The following is a 13,501-nucleotide window of genomic DNA, read 5'->3' on the forward strand; positions in this document are numbered from 1 at the left end:
AATAAATAGGAGGAGGCATTACTTTCTGAGCTATCAGTGTAGGAAGAAAAACAATTCAGAACTATACAGACAGTAGACTGGATCATCACATACAGTTAATCACCACATAATACAGTTCACTACATAATACAATTAAATATCTCATCACATAATGCAACTCACCACATCATACAATTCAGCATCTTGGCCCAGACCTAATTCAAAAGTACCTGCAATATTAATATTGGAAGTGTTAAATAAAATTTACATTTAAAATTTACATTTAATTGACATATATAAAATACTTTTTCTATGATAATTTCAACAATATGAACATTTGTATTCACTGATGTTTACTGATGTAATATGCTTGATATAAAAAGACATCACAATGAAATACTTCATGCATGTAGATATCAGAATTTTTAAGAAAAAATACTACTGAAAATTACAATTTAAATAAATTGCTTCCTGCTAATTTTGTGATGTTTTCCAAATGAAGAAGTGCTTTCTCCAAACTCTAAAATACAGTTAACTATCTGAAGAATATATTTGATTTCATGTTTTCCCTTTTTCAGAAGCTGTGGTGAAAACCTTGTTAAGCTGATAACTTGGTTATCAGATAACCAACTGTTGCCTTAATTGAAGGCTTCTCACATATTTAAAATTAACATGTGGAAGGATCCTACTGAAACAGTCTTGAAATGTAGGTTTTATGATTTATAAAATTATTTTCAACCATTAAAAATTGTAAATTTAAGACATAAAATTCATTTAAAAATTAAAGCTGCAGTAACAGAGGAATGATGGTTTTTTGGTTAAAAGCAATAAGCATGTTTTAGAACTTGCAGTATTTAACTCATTTAAAATATAAATTAAATCTAGGGAACTTTTTAAAAGCATTGTCATCCATGATGATATAAAATGGAATAGTCTACATTTTTTTGTTAAGGAGAATGGTGGCCCATTTATATGTTCTTAGTTATTGCAAATAAACAAACAAATAAATAAATAAAGTTAAAATCAGGTCCCAGATTTCTTTCCAGAGGTAGACACAAGAGGCAGAAAATGCAGAAGCTGACATGTGTCTGGTATTTTCCTTGCCCCTTATGTATTAAATTCTTCAGCTTTTAGTATAATCTCATATTCTTTATTCTCCATTGTCATTATTGAAACCATATAGATATTTACACTAATATTAGTAATGTATATGTTTGTGTGTTTCTATGTGCTATCTTGATTTTCAGATACCTTTTCCAGTGTAATTCAGTTTGGATTTAGCAGGGATAACAATGATTCATTAATAACAAAAAGAATTGATTACATATAATAATATAAATAATAAGGAATATTGTCTTGTTTTGTATTTGTTTAGCATTATTGCATGGGGATTTTATGTTGGGAATTATGGCAATTAATGACAAAGATAGCAGTTTGATCAGAGAGATACAAGCTAGCATTAAACAAACTCTTCTGGATACTGGATTACTTTTGTGTCATTACAGACCTCAGAGCAGGCTGCTAGAGATAGCCAAGTCCTGCAGAAACACTTACTTGATTCATTTATGTTGAGTTTTTACGTCAGTGTCTTTGAAAAATGCAGATAATCAGCTAACCCATTTAACTCACAGCAGCAAGCACTTGTGCATACATGCAACTTGTATTAAACACATTCATTCATAGACACTTAAACTGATTATTCTGCTGAGAACTATCATGACTGGTGATATCTGTGAAGATAAGCATCATGACACATTATAGATGTATATCTGCATGTGAAGTAAGTCCACAATGCTGATTATCCCATGGTGAGGGTGAATTTGGCTGTGGTTAAAGTTTTACTAAAGTTATTAGTAAAACTGGATCCAAAAATTGTAGATATGAATGCCTTGGAATTTGGCATATTTTCTTTTTTATCTGCTTGCATAGCTGAAACCAGCCTGAAATACTTTCTTATTCCTCTGTTCACTAGACAACATTAATGTTCCATGTTCTACTCCATGATATCAAGTAAAACTTCTGGGAGACAAGGTAAGAGCATATGATATCGTGTGCAAGGGAAGTTTTGAAAGTGGGAGTTCACTGAGCAAGCTGGGAGTGCTTGGGCACCTACTGAGTGTTAAGCTTGGGTGGGCTTGAGCATAATTTTTTTTATATGTACATACATGTATATATATATATACTTCCTTTTCTCTTGATAGTTTTATCTCAGCCTACAAATTCTACTCTTTGGTTTGCTTTTTTTTTTGATTCTCTATTCTTTGTTCTCTCCCCCATCCCACAGGGGGCGAGCCAACAACTGTGGCACTTAGGCACTTGATGGGTTAAACCACAACAGTCACTTAGGCAGATCTGACTGGAATGTGTTAACACAGCATTAATATGGGTGTTGTGGTTTGATAATTGCTAGTCACTAGGTACATTTTTTTACTATTTATGAATGTCTTTGAGAGTCTGCTTATGGAACTGTATAATCTAGCACCTTGTTTGCTGTTTGTTTTCACTTTTTTTTTGTTTTGTTTTGTTTTGACATCTCTTGGGGCTGGATTAAGGCTTTTATTTTGCTGTGCTGTGTGGACATAGCCTATATTGTGACAAAATTGGCAGCTGAGAAACTAATATGGAGTTTGTACTCAGCATTGCAGTCATCTCGGCACTCAAAAATTATTAGTAATTATACTCTACATGCCTCTCTAGGAGCTAAGCAAAGACATTTTCCATCAGCTTATCACCCTCCATTTCTTTTTCCTTCTGTCCTCAGATAAGTTACAATAGTTCTTGAAAATTTTGAATGTCCTTTGGCTGTGCAAATGAGCGATGTGTCAATAATGGATTTCAGATTATGTTTAATTAAACAATTATTTAAGGATATCACCCATGCAGTTTCTCTGAGGTGAGACAGTTACAAGGGATGAGGAATATGACATGGTAGGGGCAGCTGCCTAGACATGTGGGCACCCCCAGCAATTTGGAACTTCATCACTGTAAAACTTCAGAACCCTGAAAAACAAATAGAATTTTTGGAAATCTCTCTGGTAATCTTGGAGTGGCATGAGTCATGGTAGGTAGACAGCATGTTAGGGTCTGGCCTACTAAGATCTGTTCAACACTGTTTAGCATCCTCAAGGGGAAAAGAATACCTCTGAACCTAATGACATTACAATGAACCCTCCAAATGCTCTGACAGACCCTGTAGCAACTCCAATTCCTGCAGCAGGTCCTGCAGTTGGTCCAAGCATTGTGACAGATCCTGCTGGCACTCCAATCTCCGTGACCCCTGCAATTCCTCCAACCATTGCTATACGTTCTGTGGCTGCTCAAAGCATTGCAACAAGCCCTGTGATCACTCCAATCCCTGCAGCTAACTCTGCATCTGCTTTAGCCCAAGGAAAGCTCTGTGGTTGCTCCATCTCCTGTAACGAGCCCAGCAGCTGCTCCAACCCCTGTAATGTACCCTGTTGCTGTTCCAATAAATGTGACAGATCCCATGTTTGCTCTAACCCTTCCAATTTGCTCTGCAGTTGCCCTGATTCTTGCAGATAGTCTTGTAGTCACTCCAATTCCTGTGGCAAGCCCCGCAGTTCAACCAGTCGAACAACCAATAACTCCCACCCACTCCAGTCAGTGAAAAGCAGTGCCTGAGTCTCTCCATCAGGTAACAGTTCACAGCTGGGATCCAGACAAAACTGTGCCTCTTACACCTGTTTATAGGAGTCCTGGTCCCTGCAGTACCTGTTTGGCAACAGAGGAGGTTGTTTTTGTTTAGGTTAGCAGTTATTAAAAGATCAAAATTGTGTTTTCTCAGATTTTAAGGTGAAGTGTTTTACTTTTTAAAATGATCAAAAGAGTACCCAACAGAAAATGAAAATACTGCACAGATTTAACTTGTCAGCATATTGGAAGGTGTAGTTAGTAAAAATTTTGATTTTCTCTTTATTACCTTAATACACAGTGGTCTGTTTTATCTTCTGTTTAGTAAGATTTCAATTATTGCACATGTGTTTATGTCCCATAAATAACAACTTTGCTTTCCAATCATACCCTGCCACTTCTATATTTTGTCAAATATTTTAAAAATAATTCTCCAGCCATCTGCCTACCCTAACATATCACTGAATCTTAGTTTCCATGCACATTTTTATAGACAGTACCACAAACCTTGAATGTATTTTTGCCTGTAATTAGCATTTTACTATCACATTAAATTTATCACTGGTAAACTCTTTCATTTTGGTGGGCTATTTTGATTGTAATCAGACTGCTTGCTGGAAGTGATTTTGTAGACAATAAATTCCAGTTACAAAGAGTTTCTTTTCCCCCCTTTTATGGCAAATACATTATTTTAAAGGTCACCTCTGTCAGTGTACTAAAACAGATCTCAGTCTAGAAAATATAAAACAACCTTTAGAGCATCTATCATTGTTTACATTGAGTTAGGGAATGTCATCTTAGCTGCTTCATCAGCTTCTACTATTGATGATATCACTGGGTCAGCTATTATGATCTGAGTGTAATAGGAAGGAAAGTAAGTATCAGAATGTTTCACTTTTGATCAGGGTTTCACACTGAATGGTAGTGTAAGGTTTTCTGTTAGCTTTTCAGGCATCAGTAAGAAGGTGATTTTCAGGTAAAGTTACTTCAGTCTTTTCCCACTGGAGGAAAAAAAAAAAAAAAAAAAAAAAGTGAACTACATCCAGCAGTCAATTCTATAATTTGTGCAAGGTAAAGAAGGATGAGGAAAATTAGGTTCAGAATATGTTGTGCATGCTCAATTCAGTTTGTGCCATTTTTTTCCCCGAAGAAAGTTCAGTCTCTCAAAACTGGGATTTAAATAGTCACAATAAAGCAGTAACAAATAAGCCATAGTAAATCTCTCTCTTCATATCTTGAGAAAAGAGTCCCTAAAATACAGGTTTAACATGAGTACTGCAGTATCTACCTTATTCATAGAATAACTGAGAACTCATCAAGTTTTTCTAACAAGGATAATTTTTACTATTTATATTATAAAGAAATGAAGTTGCATGTGGAGGGACCCGTGGAATTAACTCTTTAACATTCACTGCACTGCACATCATTATGATGTTGAATATGGATCACAGATGGTAAAACCATGACAAGGTTGAACTTTTCCTCCAATGTTCTGTTGCAGTTTGTTGCTGTGAGACAGATGGCATCAGAGGGGCAGTCTGACAAAATGGTGTCTGTCATAGGAGTACATATGAAGCAAAGGTGTATAACAGAATGTCTCTATGCTGAAAAAATTGCCCCCACTGACTTTTATCAACACTTGCAGAATTTTTATGGAGATCAAATGGTGTCAGCATAATGAGGTGGTGGGTGGTGTTTAAAGGAAGTGATATGAAAAACAAGCCCCTTTCTGGAGAATCATGCACAGCTGTCACATCGTTAAATGAAAAACATCTCAATCTCATCATTTGGATCATCCCAGTGAATCTGGTAATGGTGGTGAATGTAGCTAAGAATTTGCTCTATCAAACAGTGTTATTGTGCTCTCTGCCCCCATTGTAGTTTCCGTGGAAATAAATAGGTGGTGTTACTTTTGAGTGACCTATGCACTGTAACATCGGTTTGTAGCCATCGTATAACTTCTTTATAACTTTTCAACAAAACTTGAAGTTTAAAAACCTAAAAAAAAAAAATCTCGATAATCCTGTTGTAGCTTACAGACTGGGAAATCTAAGGTATGTTTCTTATTTTTTTATCTGTCTTCTTTCCTTATTGTATTTTTTTTTCCTCTCAGTTTCATGCCTTCAAAATAGCAAAGGAAACTGAAAGCAGGGAATTATTCAGCAGTCTTAGAAGATATAGGACAAGGATCAGTGACCTCAGGCTAAGACAGGAAATGTTTAGGCTAGATACTAAGAAAAGATTACAAATTGCACAGGACAAGTGGCTAGCCTCCTGAGGGAGTCTGTGAAAGCTACCAGAGGTCGGCTGGGAAACTAGGGGTAGGAGAAAGTTGAACATAAGGAAAACAACATTTTCTCCTAACTTGGTCCCTTGTTTCCATGACTTTGATGCACTGCTTTTTGACTTTTGTATATTGACTGGCAGACACAAATATCTACTTTTCTGTTTTGACTGGCACAAAATAAACTTACCTTCTTACACAAAGCTGACAGTGGCTACAGATTTTAAAAAGGAATCTCTTCAACATGAATCTTTTTTTCTGTGTCAAATTTATATTTCACTTAAAAATTTGAATTTAGCAATCATAACTCAAATGTGAGAGTAATGCATATATTCTTTTTTTGTATGTGAAACTAGATAGAATGAGGCCAGACTGTTTGGAAGTAATAATGATGGACTGCAGAGATAAGTGCTGAATAATTAAGATATCAATCTGGAAGATCTAGACTGGGCTGTTTTTTTCAAGACTGCAGAAAATGATCCAAAATATGTTGCTTGATTGGGAAAAATTGAATAAGACCTTAAAATGGGCCCTATGAATATCACATTTAAAAGCTGATAGGGTTGGTCTTGGTGTGTACTGTCACCAAGACAAGAACTGGAACTATTCTTCTGACTGTTGTTTCCATAAGCTGTGTGTCCTTTAACACTTTGAAATTTGTGTTTTGTTCTGTGAAGGTCAAGTTTTCATGATCATTTTTGAATACATCATTAAAGGAAAAAGTAGCCTTAGGCCTTTCCAATGTTGGTGTTCTTCCAGTCTTTCCTAAAAATTTATTAATTGAGCCCATTTTGGATTCCAGTTGGATTTCTTCAAAAGGCATTGATTACTCCTGTTTGCTTTGCAATTCACTTTGTTTACTGCTGAGAGCTTTCTGTGTACTTGTATGTTTTAAAGGTTAACTTAAAGTACTTTCTATTATTTTTATTGATCACTGTGACTGTCAGTGAAATTCAGAATAAATGTTGAGAGGTGGTATTATGTAGTAGATGTTGTAGAGTTTTAACTTGCTTTTCTTAATTTTCCTTCACTTTCATACACACCTGCTACAAATTCAGTTTATGGAGTGGAATATTTCAATAATTTTCAATCTTGGCACCAGATTTTGTTGCTCATCTGCCATATGGAGAAATGTTAAATGAGGAGGTTAAGGCAGAAACATTTGTATAATTTTAATGTATTTCATAACTAATCTATCATACTGCAAGGGTGATGTGTTAATCATGTAGGTCTATGTCTGCCGTAGAAACACTCTAAGAGAAGTAAACTTCAGTGGGGAGAACAGATTTAGCATGTGCTGAATTTTAATTGCTGTTGCTTCGTTTCATGGGTTTTTCTGAAATTTTGTGGGCTCAACTTTTTCACTGTTTTTTTTGTTGTTTTTTTTTTTTTGAGCTAGATTATGGCATGATATATAAATTATGGATAAGTGAGGAAGTGAAAGAGTTAATAGTCGTAAAATGAAAGAAAAGGAGGAATGTAAGATTGTCAAGAAATTAAACATCTCTGTGTTGTTCCAGGTAATCTTTTGGGACACGTTATGAGAAATTCCTATCAAATATGAGATTTCTAAATTTTTTTATTTCTCACTTCAGATAAAGACATAAGAGAAAAAAGAAATGTGTGTGGTTTTAGGCTAAAGTAAAATATTGTAGGATCAACCCTAGATGCTTAAATTCTTTCGTTTCCCATAGCAGAGTCAGAAACACTAGAGAAAACTTCTTCCAAATGTATCTCTCTGGAGATAACTCATGTGGAGATGGATTTTAGTTATAAAGTGTGTATTTAATTATAAAGGAACGAATGAACAGAGGGCAAAATTTAAGAATGGAAAATAGTGACTCAAGGCTTCCCTAACATCCTGTTTTGTTATGACTTTTGGAAATAAAATTCAGAATTTTATTGGTCTCTTACCCTTATGAGTGGCAATTCCTGAAGAGAGTTAAAACTTAGAGAGCATAGCTATATTTTAGGTCACATGATTTAATGCAGAAAATCTAATTTTTTTGGTCCCTTTTCTCCCTTTTGTTTGGATTTTTATAATAAGCAACATTTTAAAGATAAAACAAGTGATATAGCTTAATTCAGACAATTTCTCTTTTCCATAATTCAAACCAATTACAAGAAATAAGACATAAGTAAGCATTATAATGGCTTAAAAGAAATGGCCTTCTGAGCAGGAATCACTCTTAGTCTTCCTTCTAATGCATGTGCCTAGTATTTTTCTATAACTTTTTGGCTTGGACACCTCTTACACTTCTAGATCTTGAGTTTCTGTGCTAACAGAACCTTCACAAAAGAATCTGAAATGAGTATTATGTAATAATTCCATTCACAAAGAAAACTAAAGCTCTAGTAAATACACCTGTTCAAACGACCCATGCTTTGAAACTAAATCAACATACAGTGAATCCTAAAGGTAGTTCTCACTATTGGATTTGCTTCAGTTATAGAGTGCTTAATGGTAAATGATTATGATTTTCTATTTTTCAGTTAGTGGCATTATAAGACATGCATTTCACTTTAAGCAATTCATATTTCACTGAGTTGTTGAAAAATTCATGTTGGAAGGGACTTCAGGTAGTCTCTGTTCACCTTTCTTTTCAAAGGAGGGTCAACTCTGAGGTTTGATTAGGTTGCTCAGGGCTCCAGAAAAGTCTTGAAAAGTACAGGCTGTACAAATTCCTTATGCAACCTGCTGTGCACTAGTCCTCACAGTGAAAATATTCTGAATATTTTTCTGAATCCTAAGTGTAATATTTATTTAGAGTAAGGAAGGAAGCAGCAGCTAGGTAAGATTTTTTTTCTTTTCTTTTTTTTTAATGAGAGTATATTATGTGTCTTTCATTGTTACATAAACTCACAGAAGACATATTTTCCTTATCTTACTCTTATTCAGTCCAGTACTTTGCTTTCAAAAGTCTAAATAACACAAAGCTTCTTACTTCGTAGGATTTAACTTGCATTATTACTCTGGGGAGAAAGAATACAGAAATTTTATATCCTTTTTGGATAAGAAGGCAGTAGCAGCAGATGGAAGATACATTTATTGCCTCCTATACCTCCACTGTTTATAACTGTTCAGAAAACTATCACTTTAAGCACAATACTTTGTAATGCGTTCAAATGGCTTACATTGTTCATCGCTTCCAAATAGATTAAAAAAATTATCTTATGGGTTACAGTTACTCAGGTTGCTCTTAAAAATTTAAAAGAACAATTTTTCAATGCAAAATTTTACTCTATGAAATGTCTACAAATCCATCAGTGTTTTTGTTTGTTTGTTTTCCTGAGTTACAATTGATAGTTGAAAACACACCCAAGAGTGCAAATACACAATAGAGGGTTCTACCTCCTCACTATTCTTCTTAGAAATTAGATTATTTTCTTTTTAAAACTGAAACTATTAAGCATTTTTCATTATAAAAGTCCTTGACAATATATATGCATCACTTTTCTTAAATTATGTCTTCAGTGAGAAAGTTCTAATTGACAGCCATCCTTATTTGTTCTCAAATCCGTAGGTCCCTTGTAAGTCCTTGGGGTTACTCTGCTAGTATAAATCAAAGACAAGGATTTGGTCTCTTTATTCATTTATTTATTTGTATCAAATTAATATGTGAATTCATGCTTTTTGTGCCCCTTTTCCCATTACTCCTCTTCAGCTTTGGTTATCTGCATTGTGCATTGCTTGTGAAAGAACACCTTCCCTTCCTCCACAGCTTCAGCTTTCTGTTTGTATTTTCTCTCTGTGTCTTGTAATCTGGGTTTTTATTAGTGCAACCTTTCAATGTGATTTTGTATTTCATAAGATTTTTAAGCATTCTAACTGGATGGGAATGTGATCAAAGTAAATGACAGTACATATGGAGAGGCATGTATGATTTCTTTTTTTCTTTCTGCACTCATGCCTTCATTTGTCTGTGTTCTCTACCACTCAGCTTACTACCTCTTTGATTGTTTTTGTCTGAGCCATTTGGCATCTTTCATAGCTGAAATTATCATATAATGCTCACCATCACCTAATACCTGTTCCAGTGCATGACAGTTCCATTAAAAATACATCAGTAGAAAGGAAAACAAATAGAATTGATCTGCTTACAAAGGTTTTCCTTTGGCTGTATAGTACAGTTTTGATGTCAATTTACTCTTGTTTTGCTTTCTTTGCCTCTAAAGAGAATGTTGTGTCCTATAACATGTTTCTTGAAAGTGATTAAGCAATAGTTACACAGGTGGCCAAAGACAGAGAAACCACTGAAAGTGGTCTGATATTCTAAAAATGTATCATGTTTCTGCTAGCATGCAGCGATCTCTTAATTTATAAATCTATTCTTTCTATTTTTGCATGCTTCATGATAATTTTTTAGTTCCTTCAGTTTGATCTGACCTCTGAAATGAATCTTAGCTCTTCTGCATTTATTATTATGTTTGTGAAAATCTTAAAACAGTGTATAATTCCAGATATGCCAGAGCATCTCAGAAATACATTATTCTCCTTCCTCTGAAATATTGATAAGATATGATCATTTACAGGTATCAACTGGAACTAACAACAGTATCAGAAAATATATGAGCAGGGTAAGAACTAATTTAGCCTCTTATACATATGAAAGTTTACCATGTATAGAATGAGTTTTGTCTTTGAAATACTATCATGATCTAGCTTACTAGAATATTAATTTTATGTCCTTTAGTTTTGCACGTTTATGTTCTGTTGGAGAGGAAGCTGTTGAGGGTCTATGCAGGTTTCTTATTTTAATGAATTGTTCATTTTCAGACAAACCAGATTGAGCTATTCCTTATTTTAAAAAAACACTACATACTGTGGAACAGCTCTCAATACAGTGAACTAATCTTGATCTGAATCTTAGTTAGTGAATGACAGAGTACTGTAGAGCACAAACAGAAAACTCATCTATTTAATGCTAATTTTCCAATATTAATTCTTTTTAATCAATTTAGGAAGATAGGATAGGTATGAGGGTAGAATTATTCAACACATGTTCCACCAGTTAAGACCTTCATGATGGTAGAGGAGGAGGACTGTTATGTGAGGTATATCGGTCTGGTTCTATTATTACAGAATTCTTGCTTATATGGCTTATACATCTTATCCCAGCTGTTTCAAAACACCTATTTCCAGACTTCCATGTGATTGAATGAATGGTTCCTCAAATCATATAATTTATGTAATACTTATTTATGAGACTGCATGGCTTTAATTAAAGTCTTTTACACTTCTCTGTGAAAAGACTATTTACTGCAGAACATAAGGACTAAAAGTTTTCAATCTTATGTACCACAAAATCTTGATAAGTTTTAATTAAATGTAAAGGATAATATATGAGCAATTCTGGGTGAATACATTTATAACTGAACTCATATTCTAGGTTGAAAGAAACACTAGAACATGAGAACTTATGAGATCAAAACCTGGGTCTTCCTTTTCATTAATTTTCATATGCATTTAATTTCTACTCTTTGTGCTTTTTTTTCTTTTTTTTTTTTTAATAATAATAAAAATTATTTTAAGAATAAAAATTAATTATAAAGAAAAAAAAGAACAAACAAATTACTTTACACAGCATAATGAAATTCCATAGTGCTACTATACTAACGGAAGTGTGGTTTTGATAATCTCTCCATTATTAGAGACACAGTTGTCCTTGTCTATAGTTGTCACTTGGTATGTGTAAATATGCAAAAGTATCTGGGAACCCAGAGAATAATGCAGAAGTAAATCAAGAGCAGACTGAACTGGAAAATGCATGAAAGAAACCATGAATACTAACAATGAACATTTTGATTGATAATTCAGAATAATTAAAGATTATTCCATTTAGAAATGTGTGCTAAATTAAATCTTCATTATTTAAGATATATTGTGTAGAATACACTGAGATTCAAAATTTCATCTGCAAAAATGTAATTACTTTGTTGTGATTGTTTGTTTGTTTACTTATTTATTTGGTTGGGTCTGCTTGCATAAGTAGTGAAGATTGCAAGTCTTCCCACGTATATCTATCAAATACATTTATGTACAAGAAATTTCTGTTTGTAAAGCTGTTTCTTTTCTCTCTCATGTTCTCAAAAAAAAAAAAAAAAAAAAAAAAAGTCTATTCTGATGTTTCCTTTACTGTCAGGGTATTGAAAAGTGAAATGCTATATCTTACAGAGAGCATTCAATATTTCCTCACTAAAAATTTATGAGGTCTGCTCTGAAAGTAGTGTCTTCTGTTTTACTATCTTGGCCAGTGATGTCTGAGGGGAATGCTGCTTGTATGGCAGTAGAGGTTGAACCTTCCCACCAATATTCCATTACATTTTCTTGCGCGGCAGCAGAGGGGAGGGCTGACAAAATGATATCTGACATTGAAGTGTGTATGAAGCAAAGCTTTGTCACTGAATTCATCTGTGAAGAAAAAAACTGCAGCCATTCACATTTCACTGGTACTTGCTGCATGTTTATGAAGACTGATTAGTGAATGTGAAAACGGGAGAAAGTGGGTTGTGTGTTTCAGCAGTAGAGACAGTGATAGTGAATCACCTCTGCTGGTGCAGAATTTTATGAGCCTTAAGGCTCTTGTTCATACCTGGTGAAAATTTACGGGTAATAATAATTGTTATGTTGAAAAACTAATGTTTTGTAGCTGAGAGTTTGCTTTATAAAGTAGTGTTATGTGGCTCTTTGTATATGTTGTGGTTTCCTTGGAAACAAATAGGAGACATTACTTTTGGAGCAACCTATGTATTAAACAGTATGGTTTTAATTTTACCAGTAGCAGTATTTTAAAATATATAATGTAGTCCAGAAGCTGTAAAACTGTGTTGGTAAAGGAAGAATTTACCTCAAAATCTGTTTAAACATGCAAAATTCTATTATCTTAAAACCAGTTAGAGTAATTTCCCTTACGCTGATTTTTTTTCTTTATGCAGTCTAACTTTAGATTAGGTCTTGTTGAGCTCAACCAGGACCATGCAGAGTAGAATACATTTTTAGTTAGTGGAGAGAAAAAAAAAAAAAAAGTATTAGGTTTTTTTATTAATTATTTTTTTCTTTTTTTTTCCCTTAATGATGAGAAGAGCTGCATCTAGATGATCAGAGTTTGTCACTTTAACTACAAAAGGAATCTTGATAATAATCTTAGGCATTAAATTTTATGCTTTATCAAATAATTAATACCTGGATAATTGTGAATCATTACCTGCAAGAGATCAGAAAATCTGTGAAATATTTTATTTGAAGTATCAATCAACAGAAAAAAAAAAAAAAATAAATTCATGAACTAAGACACAGAACTACGTTTAAAGTTAAGAAGAATGCATCTGTTCAAAGAAGATGCCTGTCTTGATATTCAAGGTATGCGAATTAGTACTCTTGGCCCTTACATCTTTCTGCCAGTAAAATTTTCAGTGTATCTATCAAATGAACTTTTTTCATTTAAGGATATTTAATTAAATTGTTCTGATATGATTTTTTGAGAGAGAAAGCACTGGATAGGAAATTAAAATGCAAAAGGAGCTGAGACAGCCTCTCAGCAACAGAAATGGGCTAGGGGAATCATTTTAGCATAATGATCCCATCTA

At 33.9% G+C, this 13,501-nt stretch overlaps 1 long non-coding RNA gene across 1 annotated transcript in view; it reads left to right on the top strand.

The window, feature by feature from the left end:
• Window positions 1-10,527, top strand: part of LOC107315167 (uncharacterized) — a 126,859-nt gene extending 116,332 nt beyond the window's left edge. Inside the window, exons 10-11 of the long non-coding RNA XR_004307593.2 lie at window positions 1,952-2,010; window positions 10,448-10,527. This is a non-coding gene — a long non-coding RNA (uncharacterized LOC107315167). The remainder of the gene's footprint in view (window positions 1-1,951; window positions 2,011-10,447) is intronic.
• Window positions 10,528-13,501: the final 2,974 nt, after the last annotated feature.

This window comes from Coturnix japonica, chromosome 5 (assembly GCF_054131305.1).
Source record: "Coturnix japonica strain WE chromosome 5, WE-NBRP24, whole genome shotgun sequence".
NCBI classification, from domain to species: Eukaryota; Metazoa; Chordata; class Aves; order Galliformes; family Phasianidae; genus Coturnix; species Coturnix japonica.